The sequence below is a fragment of the Ambystoma mexicanum genome, chromosome 2p (assembly GCF_040938575.1).
Source record: "Ambystoma mexicanum isolate Mex_15411 chromosome 2p, UKY_AmexF1_1, whole genome shotgun sequence".
Taxonomy (NCBI): Eukaryota; Metazoa; Chordata; class Amphibia; order Caudata; family Ambystomatidae; genus Ambystoma; species Ambystoma mexicanum.
This window is the reverse complement of record NC_090923.1, coordinates 1159839444-1159865866: the sequence shown is the minus strand read 5'-3', so window position 1 is coordinate 1159865866 and position 26423 is coordinate 1159839444. Positions and strand designations below refer to the sequence as shown.

The following is a 26423-nucleotide window of genomic DNA, read 5'->3' as shown; positions in this document are numbered from 1 at the left end:
ATATTCAAAATTTGTTTGCATTTTCTTTTGACAAATCACAATATGCGTGTTCCCGGACACCTTTTTGGCATGTCAATAGTGGGAGTGAGTTTGGGATATTCCTGAGCAAGGCACTCCCAGATGCAGCTAAAAGGGGGACGTTAGATTATGTGGATGATGTGCTAATTAAAAATAAAAATCTGGAAAGCCATTTCGATGAAATCAGACATGTGCTTAGCCAGATATAGAAGGCTGGGGCAAAAGTATCTTTACAGAAAGCACAATGTTGTAAAAAGAAAGTGAACTTCCTAGGTCATGAAGTGACCGAGAATGGGTCAAACCAGCAAAAGAAGAAAGTGGAGGCGATACACAAACAAAAAGATCCCACTAATCTGAAAGGATTAAAAAATGTGTTAGGGATGACAGGATACAACGGGAAATTCATTGAGAATTATGCAGAAATTACACAACCTTTAACGAGATTACTGAAGCAGGGTGTACCCCGGAAATGGGAAAAAGAACAAAGTGAGGGAGTAGCCAAGCTAAAAGAATGTAATGAAAGTGCCATGTTTGGCATATCCAATAAAGAACCAGGATTTCTTTGTAGAAGAACAAGTTACTTACCCCATGTAACGTTCTTTCGACTGGATGTTCCTCCAACGTATTCCTCGTCTTTGACATGTAATGTCCAGCTCCAGCTGCTTTGGATTTTCGGCAGAGGGTGCTGTGCATCGATGGCGTCGAGTCGATGTCCCTCGAAGGCCTTCGTCGAGGGGAACGTCATCGGAGGGTATATGTAGCACGCGTGGCGCCCGTTGACCTCAGTTCCGTTTTTCCCTCCTCGTGTAGCCCATATGCCCATAAATACGGGCATGACAGTACTCAGCCTTGGTGCAACGGAAGCTGTAATAGCATGGGGAATTCTACAGAGGGGTAGGTTGGGAGGACGATGAGGAATACGTTGGAGGAACATCCAGTCGAAAGAACATTACCAGGGGTAAGTAACTTGTTCTTCGAATGGATTGTATCCTCCAACGTATTCCTCATCTTTGACAGACTCCCAAAGCAGTATCCATGATTGGAGGAGGGTGTAGAATTGATATATTAAGCATATTGAAGGGCAGAACAAAGTACTGCCTTGCCAAAAGCCACACCTTTGCCGGAGTACCGTGCAGAGTACCAGTCTGCACCAGAGGAGAAGGACGTGTTTCTCTGAGCTGCTGCTGCTTCTGCTTTTTTTTTTACCTGTTTCTTTAAGAAAAACAGGCTCTACTGGCTATAAAAACACTTCCTCAGCGTGGAGCGCGCGCAGAGTACCGCACTGGTCGCTGGTCACAATTCACGAGCTTCAACATTGTCAACTTGCCGGCCACCGTCCCATCCAGGGAGCAACCTGATTACGAGGTGAGAGAGGCGGCGTTAGCGCTATAACTCGCGTTAATCATGGAGGACGATCTCGACTCACGCAAACTACGCAGCCATGTGAAAAGAAATCCCCTGGCCACACTCAACTCTCCCTCTGCACTGAGCCTTTGCCCCACACTTAGGACAGTGAGTCCGCCCGATGTCTTTTTGAACTGTCAACTCCTCAACTCATCCGAAGACTCCCGGGCTCTCTCCTCCCTCGCCCAGGCGGCGTGACTCGGAGGACGGGGGACGCATACCGTCACAACCAGCCCAGTTGGCGCCCCCTGCCAGTGAGCCCCGCCCCGGTACCGCCTCGGTGAGTGACCACACCATTGAGCGGATCGGAGGATCCCTCGCGGCAGGTCTGAGGGCGGGGTCCGTGGCAGAAGACGCCGACTTGATATCCCCAGCTGAACTGCTCGGCACAGCTCGGGGCCACATCAGCGTGACACTCCATCTGCAGTCCACCTCCACCAACTGGCTCTCACTTCAAGCGAATGCACAGGCACAGTCAGAAGTGGATTCCACACTGGCGACCAAGACCTGCAACCAGGACCAGGAAAACTGCTCCAAACATGCCTTCGCAACTGAACTACAGGAAGGCCAAACGAGATCAACGTCACAACAATCCACATTGGCTTTGGTGCATAACGACTTGCAGGAGGGAGTGGCTGCTCAAGTGGCCAAAGTAGCTCTTCTAGCTCTGCCCACTCCCCTTCCAATTCCATCAAAGACATCTGTTAAGCCAAAATTGCCTCCGTCTGTTGCACCGGTGTCCCGGGCCCTGGATCCGGTACAAGAGGAGACCGAGGACCTGGACCTGGACCTAGATCGAGATGCCCACATTCACAACATCAGTTCCACATCAAACTCGGACCAAGACGGTGACCATCAGCCTAAGGCATCTACCCTGAACATCAAATTGAACTCAGGGAATTGCAAGAAAAGAACCCAATATTCCAAAAGAGGGATGTCCAAATCCAAACTCCCCCCAGCCCATGGTTCTGCGGATAAAACCACTGTTCAAAAAAAAAAAGAGCCGAAAATAAAAAATCAAATAAGGCAAAGGTTCGGCCTCACTACCGCCTCTCAAAAAACGGCCTATTGGGAAACGCCTGCCTCCCAACCCGCTCCTCTCCAACGCTCTCATGAACTTCTTTAAATTACAAGGAAAGCGCAAACTATCTAACGATTCTGAACTTTCAGACGCTGAAATTCTAGAGGCATTGGATGAGACTCCACCCTCGGCCAAATGCAGGAAAACATTACTGTCTCAATCACCAAACAAGAATGCGCTGTCCCCAGAACTCCCTCACCGGCAGCCTGCTGAGGAAATCAGCACATCTCCACTTCCTGGGAATCAATCTGTCCCCAATATGTTCCCAGAACTCCCTCTCCCGCAGCCTGTTGAGGAAATCAGCACATCCCCACTTCCTGGGAATCAATCTGACCCAACGGACAAGACAGGCGACTTGGCAGGCCAACAATCACAAGAAATATGTATCGACATATCTTCCACTGCTCAACCTGAACTTCCAATAATGGCTATTGTGGAGCAATTACAGCCTAAAGGGATCGGGACCAACTCACAAGTCAACGAGACTCGAAGTCAACACCAAACAGCCCAAGTTTTGACATCGTCAAACCCAGAGGCCCTGGCAACTAGAACAACAAGCGATTCTTCGCTAACAGAAGCGCGAACGCACCAGCAGGGAATGCTGGATATTCTGGACTTACTACAGCCCAAAGCATACCCGGCCCACAAAAGTTTGAGCCCTCAACCTTGGACTAAAGCCCACGTGGCCACATCTAATGCCCGGCCTTCCCTTCAACTCTATCCAACTGCTCCAGTACTACAATCAGTCACAAGCCGCGAACCATGGAACTCTTCGCCAAGGACCTTCAATCTCCCAGAGGCAGGGTGCTCCCTACCTGAAAGGCGACATTCAATTTCAAGCTTCCTACAATCAGACAGTAGAGACTCTCCAACAAAAAAGGGAAGTCAAACTGTGTTTAAAAAATCGTCACTAAAGGACTCGCCGAACAATAAGAGACATGTCTACGATAATGTCTGCCATTACAATGGCTATGGCCCCATTTTGCAAACTCTACGAGGCCATAGGCGACGCCTCGAGAGATAACACAGCAACTTTGGCAATTATTTAATCGAAGCTGTCATATCTGGAAGGTTTCATCACGGCCATCGACTTGAAATACGATATTGCAGAAACACATACATTCAGATCCAATCTCGAGCCAGCTTATGGTACGGCTGCCACAAGCCCAGACCCCGTGCCACTGGGGCGGCAAGAATCCAAATCAACACAGACGGCGAGTGCAAAAGGGAACGAGGAGCTCGCTCCCATTTTTCAGAACAAAATTAATCTCATACCAACCTTAAATAGACCATGCACGAAGAGCACTACCACGATCGCCAATAACGCTGGCCATTCGCAAAAGCCGGAGCCAGAGAAAAAAGCTCTTAAACTGGCCGAAAAAGAGCAACCAAATCCCTCAAATAGACATTACCTCAATGCAGACGACACTCCGTCCACACTGAAAACTACCTCAAGGAAGGATACTGCCACTTCAGCCCCAGCGTCCATGTCTGCTGCCCACCCGATAGATCTAACCCTTTCACCCAAAAGCACAAACGATCCTAGCCTCGATACCAACGCTCCTCAGCATTTGGACCGAGTCAGCCACACGGATCTGAGGCACAGGCAGGATAGCGGAAACACAGAACCACGGCCGAACATAACTCCTCCGGAGAAGCCAGCACCTCAGCATCCCGCAAAAACTCGAAAAGGAGAAGGGCTTTCACATCAGCAACCCACACTGGACGATGATTCTTCGTCGCCAACAAGATCTTCACTAGCAGACAAACGACAAACGACTTCTCCAATTGAATCTGCCCATGGAAACCGGCCGGTACAACATCTGCCACTCTCCCGAGCTTCAGGAAAAATAAAAGCTCCTGGCATAATTGGGGAAAACACTTGAATATTCAAAATTGAACAGATCTCAAATAGAGATAAATATATGGTGCTCAATCGAAGAACGGTGCTACAAATCACAGCATCCACCTCTGAGCTAAAGACCTTGAGAACAGATGACTTTGAACTAATCGAACCTTATCATAAAGATAATAAGGCGAAAGCATATCTGCACATTAAACCAGACGCAATCCAACATCTAACTCGGAGAGCTGAATCCAAACTAAAATCAGCCGGTTTCCTCCTATCGGAGATAAAAAGCTCAGCTTCATCAACAAATAAAGGAACTCAGGGCGATCACTCATTCACTACAACAAAAGAGAAACTAACTTCACCAGATCACCAATACACTTGCAGAGCAGAGCTAAAAGCCCATTTCAGGGTGAGTCCTGACATAACTCCTCCGGAGAAGCCAGCACCTCAACATCCCGCAAAAACTCAAAAAGGAGAAGGGCTTTCACATCAGCAACCCACACTGGACGATGATTCTTCGTCGCCAACAAGATCTTCACTAGCAGACAAACGACAAACGACTTCTCCAATTGAATCTGCCCATGGAAACCGGCCGGTACAACATCTGCCACTCTCCCGAACTTCAGGAAAAATAAAAGCTCCTGGCATAATTGGGGAAAACACTTGAATATTCAAAATTGAACAGATCTCAAATAGAGATAAATATATGGTGCTCAATCGAAGAACGGTGCTACAAATCACAGCATCCATCTCTGAGCTGAAGACCTTGAGAACAGATGACTTTGAACTAATCGAACCTTATCATAAAGATAATAAGGCGAAAGCATATCTGCACATTAAACCAGACTCAATCCAACATCTAACTCGGAGAGCTGAATCCGAACTAAAATCAGCCGGTTTCCTCCTATCGGAGATAAAAAGCTCAGCTTCATCAACAAATAAAGGAACTCGGGGCGATCACTCATGCACTACAACAAAAGACAAACAAACTTCACCAGATCACCAATACACTCGCAGAGCAGAGCTAAAAGCCCATTTCAGGGTGAGTCCTGACAGGGGAAGGGCACGACGTGAGGAAGTACGAAGAATACCGAGCCAAATGGAGTCGCAGTCCCACAAGAGGAGACCAGACACGAACGACCGTCGCAAATACTCGGCTGACGGACAAGAGGTCTTCTCACCGCAAGGTCCTCATAATAGAACCAGGTATAGCCCGTCGCTCCACTCTACCTCAAGACACCACGGGCAGCAAAGAAGCGAAAGGAAACGAGACAACTCCCAGCCACGAAGAAGACTTAACAGCTACACAAACAGCATGAATCAACTGCCAGCTACCGGATCTCTGGGTGCTCCGGTTAATCTCAACAAAGACCCGTCTTCAACTGGCCCATGGCACTGGCTAAAAGGAGCCCTTTCCACGAGCAGGAGTAAATAGCAATCATCTAACGGAGCCAGACCTCCATCTCTCAAAAAGTCGTTGTCACTAGCCTCATGGAACACCAGAGGGCACGCCCACTTAACGGATCCCAACAGTGAGGACTTGGGCCGCTTTGATATTCTATGTCTGCAAGAGACGTGGCTCCTAGAGAAACCATCCATGGATGGATTTGAGATTGAGACTGCCCCGGCGGTTAGGGGCCTTCAAGGGCGCCCCTCGGCAGGCCTACTCATCGCCGTGAAAACAGGCCACAATTTAAGGATTGTCAGTACCATTGTGAGATCCTACGGGCTACTGGCATCTGTCATCGAATGGACACACCTTATGGAACCATCAAACCAATGGTCGGTGACCAACTTGGCAATCGTAACTGCATACTGGAACCCGCAAAGGACGTCGTCTACAGCCTTCTGTCAATCCATGGTTGAAACTATCGACACAATTGTTATCGAGTGGAAAATTGACCATTTCATAATTTGTGGAGACTTGAACGCCAATTGTCCCCACCCAAAAGGAGCTTTGCCGAAACCAGCAGCTGCTGTATCAACGGAAATGAGAGGAGAGGCCTGGATGAAACTGATGTCGGCCAGGAACATACATAACGCGGCATGGATCAAAGACTGGCACCCGCAAATTCCAACCTGGGAAAGAGGTTCTTCCACAGCTACGTTAGATTATATCTTTATTTCCGAACTTATGTCCACAGAGATCGAAAGCTTCGAGGTGATCAAAACGTTCCCTAGTGACCATAACATGCTCACCCTTACCTGGTCCTCCATTTCTCAAGAAAACCCCTCCTATACATTGTCAGTGGAAGCAAATCCCCAACATACGCGCCTTCGCCTGACGGCTGCCAGCGTCAGAGCGATGACTCGACAATATATCACCAGAGGGGACGATACAACACCGGACGACCTACTCCGGAGACCCAACTACATCCCCCTTCTAACTAAATACAAGTCTAGCCAGAAGAAGGGTCAGAAGCCTAACGTTACCTTCAACCACTCCTATGACAAAGTCATAACAGAAAAGAAGAAGGATCTGAGAAAAATGAAGCGTACTGCCAAAGTCGAGAACACCATTCTGGGCTGGGAAATGTGGGCAAAAGAAAAGAAAAGCTACAAATCCTGGATAAGACTACGGAGGGCCACATTATACCAAATCGACGCAGAAACCATGATGGGAACGCTGGCGTCGAAAAGATCTGCTGCCTTCTGGGCCCTGATCAACACCTCGCAAGGCAATACAAGAGCCAACATGATCAATGCCGTTCCGGCAGCCACCTGGGTTGATTTCTTCACTAAGCTCTTCGCTACTCCACCTACAACTGTAACCCCAGACCCAGAACCGAACCAAAGTCCATGGGTTGACATCTCGAAAAAAGCTGACATCTTTGACTGTATTCAAAAGCTCAAAACATCGAGGGCTCCAGGACCTGATGGGCTTACGAATACGGACTTAAAAAAACATACTGCTGAGTGGACAGATTTCATCAGTCTCCTGTTCGCGCATTGCAGAGCAACCAGACTGATACCATCGTCATGGACGGAAGCTGTTGTGATTCCGATCTTCAAAAAGGGAAGCAGAGAAGATCCTGCCAACTATAGGCCGATAGCCCTACTAGATATCATGGGCAAACTGTTTGCTACGCTTCTTCTCGACCACTTTCGGCGCTGGGCCAAAACCGCCCCTTGTGAAGACCGATTCCAGACGGGCTTCAAGAAGAACGGTGGGACGGGAATGAACATCCTCATTCTCAGCATTCTTAAGGCCAAGATAAAGCGGGGGGCACCAACTACTTACGTAGCCTTTATAGACCTGTCGCAGGCTTTCGACAAGAGTCGACAGAACGCGTCTATGGAAAAAGCTACAGGGATGGAGCTGCCCAGATAACATCCTTCAACCGATCATAGCTCTCCACTCAAAGACCACTCTACGTGTCCGCTTGAACAAACAAGGCTCTCTTACAAACGAAATTCCTGCAGAAAGAGGAGTGAAACAGGGCTGCCCGTTGGCGCCTGCACTCTTCGTAGCTTTTCTGGGAGACTTCCAAGAATCCGAAACAACGGTTCGCAGCTTTCCGCCAAAGCTGGGCAGCACCGAGCTGTCCCAGATCCTCTACGCTGACGACATGATCCTCTTGGACCAGACGCAAATAGGCCTTCAACGCCAACTCGACAACTTGGCAGACTACATGGCCGTCAACAACCTCACGATAAACAACGCTAAAACAAAAATTATGATCTTTGCCAAGAATCCAAGAGCGAAAAAACCACTGTATTCTTGGTCAGTGAACAATTGCCGTATTGAAGTTGTTCCCCATTTTAAATACTTGGGAACTTACATCGATGGGTCATCCAAGGAAACTAAAATGCAACTGTATCTTTGGGAGAAAGCGAAAAATCTAACCTCGCAAATGAAGATGATCGATCGCAAGTTCGGCAAATTTTCCTGGAATCCCACAATCAACTTCAATAAGGGTAAAGTAATCCCGGCACTCACATATGGTATGGAGGCCACGATCAACATGCCCAGCTCAATTTGGCCTAAGCTAGAGGGCTACATTTGGAAAACAACTTTGGGTCTCCCGAACTCTATTCCTATCGCAGCCATCAGAAGAGAGTTGGGATTACTCTCGCTGGAAGCAACGGTCGCCGTCGCCTCTCTGGCTATCCTCAGAAAGACTCATCCAAAACGGTCTCCCAATTTTCAATATTATCAATAAGGAGCTGGAATCGACAAAATGCCCGGAGATCAAGAAGTGGATCAACTCTCAAGAAAAAAATCTACATGAAGTGGCTTGCTCTACAGAGGACCTGAAACACAACCCACAAAGAGTGTCACAAAAATTGAAAAACCAAGACTGGATCTCTACAGGCAAGCAAGCCAGAGCGATCAAATTTTTAAATCACCTGCCACCGACATACAACAGGCTCAAATCTCCTCTGGCCTACTGTGAAAAATTTCCAAACAGAAAGCTACGAACCTTCTTCCTAAGAACAAGACTGAATCTGCTCCACACAAGAGAAATCATGAGGCTAAGAAACCAGGCCGCGGTAACCATGTGCAGGTTGTGTCAGGTTGAGGGTGTTACAGAGTCAATTCGTCATCTCCTACTAAACTGTCACATTCTCAAAGCTGAACGCCTGGCTTACTTGGAACCCCTATGGGGTAACTCTGTTCTGGTGGAAGAAGACACATGGTGGTGCTGCCTCATCTCGGGCGAAAAAACACGCTGGGCTGTAGCTACCTCCAAACTCTTGGAAGTGGCCTTTACAAAAATAAATGCTAAAGAGCATGCTTATCCAGCAGACCACATCTTGGCCCCTCCGAGTCTGCAAGAAATATCCGAGATGTAACGCAGCAGGGCGGCTAAAGACGACAAGTCACACACCTAGACCCTGTGGACCTCAACAGTACGACTTAAACGCAATCAACTTCGAACACTCTGTTAATGATTGCACAAACTACCTCACTTACAAGATAGTAGCAGTATACGTGGTGAGCTCTGCGTTGACTCATCCTTGTAAAAATCATTTCCTTTGATTATACACAAGTAACAAAAAAAAAACAACAAAAAAAAAGCCACACCTTGAGCATGGGAAGCATCCAGTGAATGTTTTGTAAACGTGTGTATTGACTACCACATTGCAGCATCACATATATTTTTAATAGCAACACCCCTTTCAAGGGCTGTAGATGTAGCCATGCCCCTGGTGGAATGAGCTCGCAAACCTGCAGGAGGGTCTTTACCTGCCAGTCTGTAGCATTCAGATATGGTAAAAATTATCCATCTAGACAAAGTCTGTTTGGAAACAGCCTGGCCTAGTTTGTGTCCTGTGTATCCTATAAAAAGTTGGTCATCAACTCTCATCTGTGACATTCTGGAGATGTAAAAGCTTAAAGCTCTCCTAGCATCCAACCTATGGAGTCTTTCCTCTTCCTTATCAGGATGAGGTGGAGGATAAAAGGAAGGCAGAACAATTTTCTGACTTCAATGAAAGTCAGAAACTATCTTTGGCAAGAAGGATGGTTTTACTCGAAAAGCAACATGTCCTGTGAAATACTTGTGAAACTTGTGAAATATGGTAAAGGGTGGCTTGGATGAAAGTGCCTGAAACTTGCTCACTCTACAGGCTGATGTTAGAGCCACTAAAAGTATTTTCTTAAAGGTAAAGAACATAACGGGCATTTGTGCAAAAGTTCAAATTGAGCACACATCAAGAATTTCAAAACTAGATTGAGGTCCCAAACCGGAACCTGAAAAGGAAGTGGAGGGAACACATTAGTGAGCCCTTTTAGAAATTGAGTCACAAGTGGGATCTTGAAATAAGAGCATTCCTCTGATGAGCGCTTAAAGTTTGACAGCGCTGCCAAGTAGCCCTTAATGGTGCCAACCTGAAGGCCCTTATTGGCTAAGGAATGCAAAAAAGATAAAACTTCCGGAGTTTTACACTGAAAAGGATCAACATTCTTTTCTTTGCACCAGTTACGAAACCTATTCCAATAGCAACGGTACAGAGACCTTTGTTGCTGGTCTTCTGGCCGAAAGCAATACCTTCATTACATCATCCAGGAGATCCCAATCCGTGTATCTCAGCCTTTCAGAAAATAAGCGTGAAGGTTGAGAGTCTTGACCTCTGGGTGGAGAACCTGACCCTCCTCTCGCGAGAGAAGGTCTTCTATCGGAGGACAGACGGACGTGTCCAGAAGGTCCAGGTACCACATTCTCCTGGCCCTATCAGGGGCAATTAGGATCATATGTTTCCTGAACCTTCTTAACCTCCTGATTACATGAGGAATGACGGGGACTGGCGGAAACGCTTATAGGAGTAGAAACTCCTAGTCCACCACGAACGCGTCTCCTAGAGCTCCTCTTGGGGGAAATTCCCTTGAGCAGTACAGTTCGCACTTCCGGTTGGCACCGGTCGCAAACAGATCCACTTGAGGAGTTCCCCAAAGGGCGAAGATCTCTTGGAGGACTTCCTGAGCTAGTTCCCACTCGTGGGAGACTGTGCTCTGTCTGCTCAGAGCGTCTGCCGCTGTGTTCTCCTCCCCGGCTAGGAAAACTGCTGATAAGGAGATTCCTTCTTGAATTGCCCAGTACCAGAGCTGCATTGCTTCTCTGCACAGTGGTAGTGACCCTACACCTCCTCTCTTGTTGAGGTAGTACATGGCCACTGTGTTGTCCGTTATTATCAGGACATTCTTTCTCCGTACAGATGGCAGAAAAGCCTTCAGCGCTAGTCTGATTGCTCTCAGCTCCAAAAGATTAATGTGTAGTTTGGACTCTGATGGAGACCAACGGCAGCTGATTGTCAGATCATTGGCGTGGGCTCCCCAACCCGTCAGTGAGGCGTCCGTCACTACAGTAATCTCCGGCCATGGTTGCCAAAAAGGCTCTTTTCCTCGCAGGCCCACCACAGAAGATCCTGTGAGACTCTGGTTAGAATCTGAAGTCGGTCCAACATCTTTCCTGAGAATTGGGACCATTGAGTTCTGAGAGCCCATTGAAGTGATCTCATTCTCAGGCGGGCCTCTGGCACCAGAAAAATGCAGGATGCCATGAGGCCGAGCAACCTCATAAAATCGAAGGCCGGAAGATTCTAGGCACTCTGAAATTTGGTTACCATCTGAGGAATGTCTCGAGTCCTCACCTCGGGTGGCGAGCTCTTTCCCTAAGGATGTATCTATCACAGCTCCAATGTTTTGGAGCCTTTGGGAAGTTGTCATATGGGACTTCTTGTAATTGAGGGAGAAGACCAGTCTGTGAAGAGAGTGGCAGGTTACTTTGAGATGATCTAGGGCTTGTTCAGAATAACGCGTCCTGATCAGCCAATCGTCCAGTTAGGGGTAGACATGAATCCCGCCTCTCCCGAGACTCGCTGCCACTACCGCGATTAGTTTGGTGAAAACCCTCGGGCGGAGGTCAGCCCGAATGGCAGAATTCGAAATTAATAATGCAAGTCACCAACTGCGCACCTCAGGTATTTTCTGTGCTTGAGATGGCTTGGCACATGAAAATAAACATCCTGAAGGTCCAATGACACCAACCAATCCTGTAGTTGGAGGGCCTGAAGAATCTGGGAAAGTGTGACCATCTTGAACTTGTCCTTTCTGAGGAACTTGTTCAAGTATCTCAAGTCCAAGATGGGTCTTAGTCCTCTGTCCTTTTTGGGGATAAAAAAATATGGGGAATACCAACCCTTGTTCCTCTCTGCTACAGGTACTGGTTCTAAAGCACCTTTCTCTAGCAGGGTTAAAAGATCCTGCACAAGGAGCGGATCCAGACTCTTCAAAGAGCAGTTCCCCAGTGGATTGTCCTGAGGTCTTCTTATAAAAAGAAAGGCAGTAACCATGGGCTACTGTTTCCAGAGCCCAAGCATCCAAAGTAATGTCCCGCCATTCTTCTAGATGCTGAGACAGTCTGCCCCCCACTGGTGAGCTGTGACTGAAGACCTCAGAGTGGTTTTGTAGCAGCTGTTGCAGAGGCCGATGGTAATGAGGCTGCTGCTTAAGCTGGCTTGGCACCTCTACCTCGTCCATCACAAGAACATTTTCTTTGGCCTCTTTGACTGGCAATTCCTCTCGCCCTTCCAAATGAGGAGTAGTAGCAAAAAGATCTACCCCTCCAAGCTTGTCCACAAGGACGAAAAGGCTGAGGTTGCCTAATGGCGGCGCTTGAAGATTTGGCTGCTGCCTTCGAGATCTGCAGCTTCTCAAGGCTCTCGTCAGCCTTGTTGCCAAAAAGATGAGATCCGTCAAAAGGCATGTTGAGAAGTCTAGCTTGCACATCAGGTGCAAATCCTGACTTCCTCCACCACGCAAATCTGCGCATCACGGTGCTGGTAGCCATAGATCAACTGATGGGTTACCAGTCAATTGGTCGAAAACATTTGGTCGACAGGACAATTGGTCGAGACCATTTGGTCGAATGCCAAATGGTCGAATTTTTTTTTTTTTTACCCCTTTTTTGGTTTTTTTGGGGGGGTCCCCCCCCAACCCCCTTTTTTTTCTTTTTTTTTTCCCCACACGAAAACCCACAAAACACACATAAAAAAAAAAAAAAATTCGACCATTTGGCATTCGACCAAATGGTGTCGACCAAATTGCAGTCGACCAGTTTGTTGTCGACCAATTGACCGGACACCCAGCTGATGCTATCTGCAGAATCCAATCCTGATTGAAGGGACTCACACATGGCTTCCTTGCCGTCTTTACTAATAGATAGGAAGCCGTCCCTTTCTTCCCCTTCGGGAATATGCTCTGCCGCCATAGAAATAAACTCCCATAGAGTATATGAAAACTTTGTGAGGGCACAAGTGGAGTTGGCAGATTTTAGTGCCATGCTCCCTGTGGAAAATACCTTTCTTGCCCATCCATCTACGCACTTGTTGTCCCTATCAGGAGGGATGGTAGGGTACGCTGCTTGTTTTGAAGTAGCCGTAGCTGCCTGGACCACCAGACTCTCCAGAGTGGGGTGCTTCGACAGGTAGCCAGGGTCGCTACTGTCGGTACAGTATTTTTTGTCGACTGCCGGATTAGTTTCCGGGGTCTCCCAATTCCTGGCCACCCTTTTCTGAAGTGCGTCATGAAAAGGCAAAACTGGATCGGTAGGGGGACCCTTGTCCAGAATGTCTGTGAGATCATCTTGGTGTTAGGGTGATGGAGGCCTACTAAAACTCAAGCACTCGACCACTTTAGACATGAGCTGTCTGTAAGAGGAGTCAGCATGTTCCCCTGGTTCTGGTTTGCCGAACTCCAGTTCTGGAGAGGTGTCAATTCCACTTGTATTGTGCAAATTATCATACAAATCCTGCATTCTGCTTTCTTCTGAAATGAGGCATTCTAGTATATTAGGTGTACCGTATTCTAGCCCAAAAGGGGAATCTTCACCATCTGAATGCTCTTCCTCCTCAAAAATAGAAGTGAGATACTTGGAAAAAGTCTTTCTTTGGAAGAGGAGTATATATTTTTTCTGGTTTTGAAACCAGGGACTTCGATGTTGTCTAAGTCGTCAACGTTTTCTTAGCCAGTGCCTTTTTTGGAGGGACACTAGGCTCTGATGGTTTAGCTGGCAAAAGTGTCACAGCTGACATTGACCGCTTTGGCATCGATGTCGACACTGGCGTTGATGGCATTGACGGTTCAGTAGGGGTCGAGGGCCTGATGGGCGTCATAGGCACCGAAGGTGTCAAAGGCGTCGACGACCTCGACCTCTACCCATGTCTCGAGTGATCCTTCAATTTATCAGATCGAGGCCTCTCGATGTGGATGACGCCTTTTACCCGGGCTCGAGGGCACGCAAGTTTTAGGCCGAGACCTCTCCTTACCGGCTTCCTCAGAAGGCTCGATCGGAGCACGGCTCCGTTTGTCCAAGATTTTTAGCATTTCCAACCGGAAAGCTTCCCATTCTGCGGGTGTTGACTTTTTTGAAGGGCATGCAACCCTTTCTGGGAAAACGTCAGATGAAGACGTCGACGAAGGCAATCTGCGGTGCCTCCTCTTCGACTTCTTCGTAGAAGAGTGGTAGGAACCATTCCTTGACCTAGAACGCTTGGCCTTCTTCCTCCGAGGAGAGTCGCCTCTCCACTCATCGGTCGAAGGCCCAGCAAGTCGGGGATTATGGGACTTGGAAACTTTTACTACCTTAAGCTTCCCCTTCCGTTCCCTCAAGGCTTTCCCCAGTATGGACTGGCACTTGGAACAAGCAGTCGTATCGTGGTCCTCCCCGATGCACCACAGGCAGATTCGATGCAGGTCGGTTAGCGACATCTTCGATCCGCAATCTCTGCATTTTTTTTTTTAACCGGACTTAGGTGTCGACGGTGTAAAAGAAGAAGACATAATTGTCGAAGCTGTTGAAAACAATCGCTCCAGTAACAAACTTCACAAGTATTAGGCACGCCAAATTTCTCATGAAGCAAACGCTGTTTGCGGAAAAATGGAACTGAGGCCAACTGACACCGCACATGCTACATATAACCTCCAATGACATCACCCTCGACAGAGGCCTTCGAGGGACATCGACTCGACGCCATCCACGCACAGTGCCCTCTGCTGAAAAAAAATTCCAAAGCAGCTGGAGCTGGACATTGCATGTCAAAGATGAGGAATACGTTGGAGGACACAATCCATTCGAAAAAGGATTCAGTGATCAATGCACGTCAGCTGTGTTATATCAAAAACATGATGTAAATAAAAAAACTATTGCATATGCTAGTAAAGCATTGTCACAAGTAGAGACCAAATTTTGCGAATGCGAAGAAGCGCTTCTGACCACTGTCTGAGCATTACAACATTTACGCCCCATAATTCAAGGGGATGGGCCAATTATTGAAACAAGTCACCAACCTGTGCAGTTTCTGCAAAGTAAGAGAATCAGATCAGGGAATTTGGCGTAGTCAAGAATTACTTTGTGGACATTAGCGCTTCAGAGATTTCCAGTGGAAGTGAAATATGGACAAAATAAAAAGAGCCCGGTTGCCCAAGTGCTAGCCGATCTTGCATGATTGTGCAGCCGTGTGTACACCTGAGGACACAGAACTAGAATTAAGTTTGAATGAAGTTGAGCAATCCCCACACTAAGCATTCAATGAAGAAATATGTAAGAATTGACAAACTGTGTATGTAGAGGGATGCACATATCATGTAGAAAATAATGCAGAAAAAGAGCTTTTGGCAGGGATGGTATAGATGTGACAACATTCCAAGAGTGAGGATGAGGATAGGTCCCAGAAGTAGTCAAGTGGAAGAATTGGCCGCCATCTACAAGGCAATCTCTACAGCAGTAGAAAATAAACTCAAAGAAATAGTTCTAGTAACTGATTCAGATTATGCGCGAAATAGCTTTGTAGAATATTTACATGGCTAGAAGGTAAAGGGCATGCTCACCTATAATAAAAAAACACTAACAAAGCAAGATGATTCAAGCCATAGACAAACATGTCAGAAAATGATTTGATAATACATTGGAGGAAAATACGTGGTCATTTGAAGACTCCAGGTGAGGACAAAGAGGGGAATGACGAGGCAGATCAGCCAAAATTGGAGCTGTAATGGGGGAATTATTTCCTATTGAACACATGCTTAGTGAAATACAATTGGATGCAATAACACGCTCCAAAACTCCAAAAGCAGTTGAGCAGCCTGTGGTACAATGGAGTTTTGATACTCCAGATCAGGACCTGATCAAGGCGCAAAAGGAAGATCTTAGTCTAGGTCTATTTTATAACCATTTGTTAGATGCAGAATAAGATCCTCTGACTGAAGAGGACTGCAAAGTGTAAGAGGAACTGAGAGTGGTACTAAAAAACAAAGAGAGAATTAGATTACAAGACGCACTGATGATTAGAGAATCTGTGATGGGGCAAACCCAATGGGTAGTGCCTTTGTCATTTCGGGGGTTGATGCTACATCATGCCCATGATGCCATAACTTCAGGACATAGAGGTTCACAGAAAACTTGGGAAATTTTAAAAGATTATGCTTATTGGCCACATATGTCCCAAGATATTGAACTCTACACTAGAGGGTGTTTAGTTTGTGCACAGTTTCAACCTGTGTCACCTACTCATAGAGCACCATTAATTAAAATGGGTTTGACCCTCCCATGATATGATTTCCAAATCGACTATGTCGGGCCTGTAAAAAGATTAACAAGAGGAAACCGGTACATGCTAACAGTAACTTGTTTAATGTCCAAATGGGTGGAGTGCATTCCGCCCCCCGGATTGCAGTGCGCAAACGGCGGCTACATTGCTTGTAAATCATATTTTTTCAAGGTTTGGTTTACATCAAAAGGATAGAGTCAGACCGAGGAAGTCATTTCACTAGTGCATTAATGACAAAGGTGTGGCAGATTTTGGGTGTGAAAAGAAAACTACATATTTCTTACCTGCCCTCCTCTTCAGGGGGAGTGGAACGGTGCAAGAGGTCAATATTTGACATGTTAAAAAAATGTGTAGCTGAAGCAGGGTCTAGTTGGGATTTACTGCTTCCATTGGTACTAATGGCTATCAGATCGACACCCGCTAAATCAACAAATCTCAGCCCCCATGAAATATTGACAGGAAGAAAAATGGTGCTGCCACAACGCTTACTTTACAAAACAAATGAGCAAGTCCTTGTAAATGAGTCCACAACTCATGAAGATGTGGAACAGTTGAGGAAGCACTTACAACATGCATTTGCATTTGTGCAGCGGAATTTGGAAAAGGCTGCTCATGGTGCAAAAACATATGATAGGATGGCATCTGTAAAGGCATAAGAAATAGGAGATCAGGAATTTAAATTTAATTTCGCGATGGGGAAACACAAAAACTCTAAATTCCTTGCAGCGTGGCAAGGGCCATATAAAATTACAGATAAGGTTTCACCTGTGGTCTACAGAATTGCTAAAAAGGAGGGTGAATTGACAGTGGAACAGTTTGTCCATGTTAATCAGATCAAGCCCTTTCATCCGTAACATGAAGTGAAGAGGCTTGAGCAAGTTGAAACTAACAGAGAATAGAGTTGCAAGAGCAAATTATTAGTTGTGAGTAGTGCTAGTGCACAAAAGTGCAAAAGGGCTCTTATATGAAAATGCTGTGTGCATGTTGTATATTTATTGAAAAAATGTCTTAGTTGCATAGCATGTTATTTCTAGAATGTGTATTTAAGTGACTAATGAAATTTGATTTCAGATGCTCCAGTGGAAAAGGAAATGAACGGTTTATTGTGCTTGGTACTTAATGTGTCTTTTCTTTGTAATTTAGAAAAATAATTGGTTGCCTCGTCAGCGCCGGATCCTTGGTGCGCTGGACCCCTGGAGGATACCCCTGGATTGGAGTCCTGTGGAAAGCCCCATGGACCGAAGAATGGGTGAAGATGAGGACCTAAAAGCCATGGAGATGACTCCCCCGAAGGAGGACCCATGGAGTTCTGGAATAGAGCAGTTCCACCAACAACGGCTTCCTATGTGATTATGTCTTTCTTCTCACCAGAAACTCTTATTGATAGGGTCTTATATTACAGACTGTTTTACTGATCCTGTCATGAAATATTTTATTGCAGGAGGTGTTTATTGTAAAAACTATTTCTTACAAACTGATTTTTATTTTTCTGTTTTTGTATTTGATTGAATGACACTGTTGTTGTAGGTTTTCTGAAATGTTAATGATGAAAAATATGTTAAACATTTTTTTTTATTGAATCACCAATTAAAAAGATCACAAAACTCAAAGGTGATCTAAAGATTTAAAAAGATAAGATCTCATTAAAAATATTTCATTAAAAAAAAAAGACATTCCAAAAACAATTCAAAAGAAAAAAAACAGATCACAGATGAAAAAAAAAAGATATGAGAAGATAAGGGTGATCAAGATAAACAGATTTTTAAAAAATGGATTTCTGTTTTTGTTTTATTCCTTTTCAAAGATATTGTTGTCTTCTGATTAAGAGTTGTCATTATTTCTGTTTGGAAATATGTTCATAATGTTTTCATACCTGGATTTCAATTTACGTATTTATTTTCAAGTATTGAAGAAAGTTCAATTGGGAGCAACACATACATTTTAGAACATTTGAACGATTTCCATTTTTCCTGCAGTGATTTCAGGTTGCATCCCAGCAGTAAATAAAGGAGGGAGTGTAAGAGTTGATGGGTTAAAGGGGCTTTGAATTAGAAGGGCATATTAGTTTAGCATGCACATGAAGTGTTACATGTAGTTTTAGTGTGAGTTTTAGTGTGGGCTTTATAAAGAAATACAGAAAGACAGAAATGCAAACATATGCAAGGCATATGTTGCCAATGCAACCAGCGCGCGCATGATGGACATTGCACAGAGTTCAGAAATGCAAAGTACAGGCTTAAAATTGTATTATTTCAGGATGATATTTCAATTGATTGAATTTGCACTAAACCTAATAACTAATATAACATATGATTCCAACCCCAGTAACATGTCCCATGTCTTTAAGATTTAGTGCAAATTAGTCTATATGGAAATAACCTGAATCCAAATTTGAAACGCATGAGGCTCTGTTCAATGGAAAAATAAACGTGCAAGCTAGATTCATGCCAGGTGAAGTTGAACAAATATGAAATTCCGCACTGCTGAAATATGCAAAGATCCATTTTACTAAAGACAAGCTATTGTGTGAGCAGGAAATGCAGAAATAGATATATCTTCTTGCGCATCAACAATAGAATCACATGGGTTTCAGTGGTATGATGTGGTCAAGGGGGAAGGATTTCTGTTGACTGGCAGGAGGAGGTCATAAAAAGGACTTGAGTGGGTGTAGATGGGTCAGACATCCTCGAATGCTGGGCTGAGACGAGCTGGCAGGCAGATATCTTGGGATACTGTGCTGAGACGGTCAGTGAATTGCAGGACAGAGTCCAGTGCTTGCAGGCTTCCTGGTGCAGTAGCAATTCTTATCTGTGGCCAACCCTGAGGGGGATTCCCACGTTCAGCTGAGCCAGAAATATCGCCACTTCCAGGTAAATTTAAGTAAAGTGATGGGGTTGGTTTTCTTGTCAGTCAGTTAGTCAAGAAAATAGTTAATTCCACTTTAGCTGCTATAGAGGTTAAAAGTGCATGCAATTTTCGAAATTAACCGTTACCATTGCTATGTTCTCTTATTTTTTTACGGTGTAACTTATCCCAAAGTCTGTGCTTCCACGGACAAGTGGTAAGATCTGGTCACAGCTCATTCTATTTTTGAAATCTGAAATTGCTCATCGTAGCACACTCGCGCTGAAAAATATGTCCCATGTATAATTGTTCCCATGTGTAATTGGTAATTTCATCTATTACGATAAAACAAAATATCTTAAAAACACTTAGTATTCCGGTACAGTTTTGCAGCAGTTGGTCATTTGATTTGTTCTGCACACACAGACAAGTGCGAGATAATAAATGTTTCCAAGTGAGATAATTGCTGTGAATTATCTAGTTAGAGAGTGAAAGAATGCATGATGTTTCAATTTGTTGTTTATGATCTTGCAAGTCAGCCACAGGGGCATACTGCAGCATTGTAAATAAAATGCTATGAGGTGTGTAAGTATTAGTTACCCTCCGGAGTGTACCAAGTCTAGTAACCTGTTGTGGTAAGTGGCCCTGGTAAAAAAACAATTGTTAGGCAATATTCTGAAGTGAGTCTTACCACTGTAAAAGGAATATACCAATGAATTACCACAATAGATCCAATCCCCATAAAATACCACTCTTTACCACCATAATAAAATACCACAAAGTTAGGTATAATCCCAAAATATATCCCACAGGACACCCTAGAGTTCCCGCCAAAGGCATCCTTCTCTATCCCTCTCCCTCTCCCTCTCTCCCCCTCCCTCATGGAAGAAGGGCTGAAAAAGAACAACCACGCTAGTGATGGCGATAAAAGAAAGTAGCCACCAAGTTAATACTTGGGTGACTCTATTGTGTATAACCGGGGCTATGGACATAGCCTGCGGTACAAAATTCACACAATACTTGGTAGAACACATCCACTGCCACCAGCCATAACTAGGAGATTGCCTATTTGATATAAAAATCACATGAGCAGAGAGAAGGGTGGATACAAAGTATCCATTTGGCACTCTACATAAGATCTCAAAGGAGGACCCAAAGGGTCCCCAGCAACACTGTCCATAAGGAGCTGTGTGCTGCAACAGTAAAACTACATATGTCTTAAAAGAGATATGGAGGAAAGTAGACTCCATAGGAGAGTAAAATACAAAGAAAAGAGTTCCAAAAGAATGAATGAGTGGAAAAAGGCTCCACTCATTCAGGATTAAACAAAAAGGTCAAGAGGTACAGCAAAAATGTGCTTGGAGCCTCACTACGATAGGGGATGAAGCATACATATTATACATCTCCCTAACAGTTGGCCAAGAATGAAGACCTAGAAGGTCAGGCTTGCCGAAATAATATTAGATTGGTGGGTATTGGGGAGTCTCCGGGTCAGCCTTGGATGGAAGACTTTCTGGAGCAGCTGTGCAGGACTGTCTTCGGGAGTGACAATCTCTCCGCTTTCTTGGTAATTGAGAGAGCTCACTGGGTTTCGGTGGCAAGACCGATATCGGGCCTCCAACTCCGTCCCATTATTGCGTTCTGAATTACCGGGACCGTGATGCGATCCTCCGCTTGGCACGCCTAAAAGGGGAACTTCAGTTTGATGGGGACAGGTCTTTCCAATCCAGATTTTTCCACCAATGTGCATGCCTACCTGAAGATCGATTACTGTGGTCAAGCATAGGCTTTGGGCCAATAATATGCAGTACTCCATGCTAAATACATTCCCCACCAAACTTAACACTCAACTTGAGGGAAGGGCCCACTTATTTACATCCCCGGTGGCGGCTAGTTCAATTCCTGGATGTGATGGGGAAATCGGCTGAGAAGGGCAATTCCCAGTCCCGTGATGGAGCTAAGAATTGTGGTCAGGAGGGGCAGGTGAATACCGGAACATTGGTCGGCATTGGAAGAATTGGTTGCATATGCTACCATGTATGATTTAATATTGCTGATCACCTGCTTACTCTGCAGAATTGGGGCCTTGCTGGCCATTTTGGTTTTCATTCACATATCCTTGTTTGTTGTGCTGGTCTTTACTAGGCAAGCACTAGCGCCCCAAGCGCAGCACCTTGGTTCCTGTTTGTTGCGTTGGTAACTGGGGGGAAGTTGGTGGGGTACGGCGGACTGGGGTTGCCCGTGTGGTTGGAGAGAGGGGGGAATTTGTTGGGTGAAAGGGGTATTTTATTTGGCGTCCAAGAACTACTAGTGACTTACCTGCGTATTGGCTCAGGGGACTGTCAGAAATGAGAGGCAGAGAGGTTGTTTTTACATACTATGATTCTCTAGTTCCACTGGATGGCCCTTAAGGTAGCTACATGGAATATCAGGGGGTAATCAGTCCTCTAAAACTACGAGGATTCTACAATACTTGCGAAGGGTGGATGTGGCACCCCCTCCAAGGAATCCTCCTTGGCCTCTCACTGGGGTTGCCACAGGTATTATTCGTCATACTCTACTTATTCAAGTTGAGTAGTGATTTTGATTACCAAGGCTGTAAAATTCCAACTGTTGAGTATGAAGAAGGATGATAAGGGGAGGGCTACGACGATCTGTGGTGTCCTGGAGGGTGAAACATAACATTGGTTAATACCTATGGGCCAAATGTGGATAGCGTTGATTTTTTTGACTGTATGCTGGTTAATCTGGCCATATGTCATGACCCTAATAGTGTGGGTGGGGCGGGGGGTATGAACACTGCTTGACCCTGCTTGTGACAGATCTGGCAATAACAGGGGATCTACATCCAAGAAGGCGCGTAGGCACATTTGGGATATTTGTGAGACCTATGACTTGATGGATACATGGAGGTTGCAACACTGGGATGACCGTGATTACAACTTTCACTCATGGGTGTACGGGTCAAGCTCTAGACTCGATTATTTACTGGTGTCTCGCAGTGGGGGGATTTCCCAGATTCTTCCTAGAACTTTGTCCGATCATTTCCCTGGTCGTTTTTGGACTGCAGTGTTGTTGGGGAACTAGCGTGAATGAAATTGTGGCATTTCAAATGTGAATCCCTGGCACACACAGTTTTCGGTCTAGAAATTCATGGCGAAATTGAGGCATTTCAGGGGCACTGTGTAAGTTCAGCCTCTTCACAAAGGGTGCTTTGGGAACATTTTTAATGTTTCATCAGGGGAATCTACATGGCTAAGGAACACAGTATTCTCCGATCAGGAGAGACCTAACAAATATTGAAAAGAAACTGAAGGAGCATGCCTCTTCTGCTGACCACAAGGTCATAGCAGCATTACAGCTGGAGCTAGATAGCTTCCATGTAAACGCACAAAAGGAGGTCAAGTACATGAGCAAAGACCACTTGGTGAGACAGTAAGGAGAAAGGCAAAAGCCTGCGGCCTTACTCGCCAGATCACTGGAAGCGTAAAAAAGGCATCCCCATATTGAGGTGATCAGAGACCCCCAGGGGATGCCCCTTCAGGCAGAAAAAGACATATCGGCAATATTCAGGGAATTTCATAGACGCCTCTATGCCTCTAGATATACACGGGGCGCTGCAAGTATGCAGTAATACCTAGGGAACATTGAACTGTACTGGTTAGATCCACCCCTCAGGGAGGTTCTCAATCGAGAGGTGACGCTAGAAAGATTCTGGTTGTTATGAAGGAGCTTCCTGGATCCAAGACTCACAGACCCAACGGTCTTGCTGGGGAGTTTTATAAAGCATATGCACCTCTCCTCGCTCCCATTCTGCTGCAGGTATATGCGGAATCCGTCAAGCAGGGTTCCATGCCTCCTTTGAATGAAGCAACCATTACTTTGTTGCATAAAAAAAGGAAGCCACCTGAAGATTGTGCCTCTTACCGGCGGATTGTTCCAAGGCCCTGGCCAATTGGCTTCTCCCAATGATGCCTGGGCTAGCATTAGCAATCAATCAGGGTTTATACCAGGAAGGAACATGATGTACGGCTTGCGCCATTTCTTCAGGATTCTTTCAGCACTGGATCCTGAATTTCAGGCGATAGCGGTGTTGTTAGATGCCGAAAAGGCTTTCGACTCGGTCAAATGGCCCTATTTATTTTCTGTTCTCCGGATGTTAGGCCTGGGTGAACGATTCATCTCACTGTTATCACTTCTATATACCGCTCTGATGGAAAGGATCTTAGTGGGGAGACATCAATCCGAGGCTATAGAGATGGGACAAAGGATAAGACAGGGTTGCCCCTTCCCTGCTCCTTTTTGCTCTTGCAATGGAGCCCCTGGCAGCTATCCTGCATGAACAAAATATACTGTGAGGTCCTCCGCTTAGTCCACATAGGTTAATTATTTTAATATATGCTGACAATGTGGTCTTATTTCTCAGTGACCCCATCCATAACCTACCAATGAAAATGCACCAGTTGAAATGTAGAGAATGTTCTGGATAAAAAGGTTAACCAAAGTAAATTGGTGGTTTTTCCCACTCACTAGTCGCGTTTTGACGATGACTTTGGCTTCACTGGGGAGTTCGCCACTACTCGATACCTGGGAGTTGAGTTCTCACAGGAGCCATCCACACTGTTCAGTGAAAACTATGGGAGAGCCATCAGCTCTCTTCAAATGTTAGTGGTGAGATGGCGTGCCCTTCCTCTCACTCTGATGGGCTGTATCTCAATAGTTTAAGATGATTGTCTTACCTAAATTCCTTTATTTGTTTCTCAATATTCCCGTATTCCTTTCTACAGACTTCTTTCTCAGTTTGCGAGGGAACATTATTAATTTAATCTGGGCCGGAAACAAGCCATGGTAGCCTATAGTATGTTGACACAGCCTTATGACAGAGGGGGCCTGCCATTGCCAGATTTGGAATGGTATTATTGGGCTGCACAGACACATTACTTAGCATGTTGATACACCACACACCTCATTCGGCCACATGTTCATGTGGAGAGGGCGCTGGCCGTCCTCAATCTCCAACCATCAGTAATAATGGGTGCCTCGCGGGCGGTGACAGGATCTGTACATATCGTGAACGTTACCTGCACAATCTGGGGCAAAGTGGCTCGTAAAATGGCCATTGGTATTCCATATTCACTGTTGCTTCCCGTTAGGCATATAGCCGGAATGGCGATCACGGGGGAGAGGGCCTACATACACTCGGTGGAGAAAGTTGGCATACAAACCTTTGGTGATTACTTTGTGATTGATATATTCATATCGTTAGACGTGTTCATGTACTTTCCAGTGCTGAATGTTTTAAAGACTGCATTTCCCTCGTCCCCGAATTAGCCAACTACATGGGCGCTACTGCATGGACCGATACAGACACAGTGGGAGCGCTGCTTGGTCTCCAGATTATATTGCAGTTTCATGTCCGATATCCCTTAGAAGGGTGACACATTTAGACAACGCTGGGTGAAGGATCCAGGTAGGGAAATCGAAAATGACGACTGGAACTATGTGACAATTCAAACCCAAAAGGTCTCCCTAAATTTTAAGTTCATGCTGATTCATTTTTATTTTGTGCACCAAACATACCATACCCAGCAAGACTCCAGAAACACTTTGCATGCACCCCGGACCGCTGCACCAGATGTGGCTTTCGTCCAGCCTATTTCATGCACTTAGCCTAGAACTGTCTGCATATATATCCCAATTCCGGGGGGGGGGGGGTGATATCCAGGGTGTCACTTGGCAGTGAACAACTTGATCTGGCTCTCATGTAGGCTCTGTTGGGTTGCACGAGACTTCTATCCCAGGAGGTCCGGAGGCTGACTGGCCTTCTCTTGGTGTTGGCCTGCAGAAGGGTGGCCATGTCATGGTGGAAGGGCCCCCCACCCTACATGAAAACTTGGCTGGAAGATGTGGCATACTGTCATGATATGGAAAAGGCATTCATCTGTACCAAGCCCTTGCATGCCTGTCCACCAGAGGAATGGGTGCCATATATACAATACTTGTTTACTGCTTGATGATCAACTTATGTTATAACTGAATGCTCACTGCATCTCATGGTTGTGCAATGCCTTCAAGCTATGTCCCATGATCTCTGGGTTGCTGTATGTGCTGGACGGCCAGTTTGTTGGAATGTTTGTTCTTGCTAAATCAATAAACACATTAAAAAAAAAAAAGTTTAATGCAGCACTTAGATTTCTTGCTGGCTTTTTGGTGTGCCGATGTATTTATTTCTACAACGTGAGGTTTTGCAAACCTGACTGAAGAATGCAACTGCATTTTCAATGTGCTCCTCTAACTTACCTCTATGGCTACAGGGCACGGGCATCCTTAAAATAACCTTTTTATGACCTCGGGTGAGCCCCAACCACCCAGAAAGTGTCAAAATTACATTATAGTGGTAACTGCATATTTATATTTTGAATGCACCCCTGTAGCCTTTTGAAATGACTTCCAAGTGTCCAATAATTGGGCCATTTTTAATTTTTGCCCTTATGTTTTCACATTGGGAACATTCATTTTGAATGCTCTACCAATGTGAGTTCTGCTACAGAGCTTACAAAATCTACATATCTGTTGTGTCTGCGAAAGCAGAGATTGGCTGGTCTCCCATGACTGGGAAGATGACAACATTTTGAATGATGAACTAGCGCATCTCCTCCCTTGTGCCAAAACAAGGTTTAGAGTATTTGGTCCACTGTCTCTTCCTTGCCACCTGCCAATCTTACACCCTCCAGTCAGTGAATACAAACCTTTCTGCAAAAATGGCACAATAAATAAAATTTTGCGCTGCAAAATTTCTTTTGTATGCCATAAAATGCTAAATTTCATGCAATATCCCGGAGTGTCTGATTCGAGCAAGACGGGGAATTGGAGAGAATTAATTGAAATATCAGGAGAAGGTTGGGAGAAGTCTAAAAGAGAGAGAGAGAGAGAGAGAGAGAGAGAGAGAGAGAGAGAGAGAGAGAGTTGTATACGAATTGTTCGTTTTACAACTGTTCGAATGACAATTGACCTTTTCACAATTGACCGAATTGTGAAGGTCAATTGTACCATATATGTGGGGGGAAACACCCCACAACTGCTCACCCAACGCCAAACCCCCCAACACCATTAGATATATATATATATATATATATATATATATATATATATTTGGTAAAATTGTGAAAAGGT

The 26423-nt window shown here is 45.4% G+C and overlaps 1 protein-coding gene across 8 annotated transcripts in view; it reads right to left on the bottom strand.

Moving 5' to 3' along the window:
* IKBKG (inhibitor of nuclear factor kappa B kinase regulatory subunit gamma) overlaps window positions 1–26423 on the bottom strand; it is a 1113418-nt gene that overhangs the window by 291604 nt on the left and 795391 nt on the right. The gene's annotated exons all lie outside the window — the stretch shown is intronic.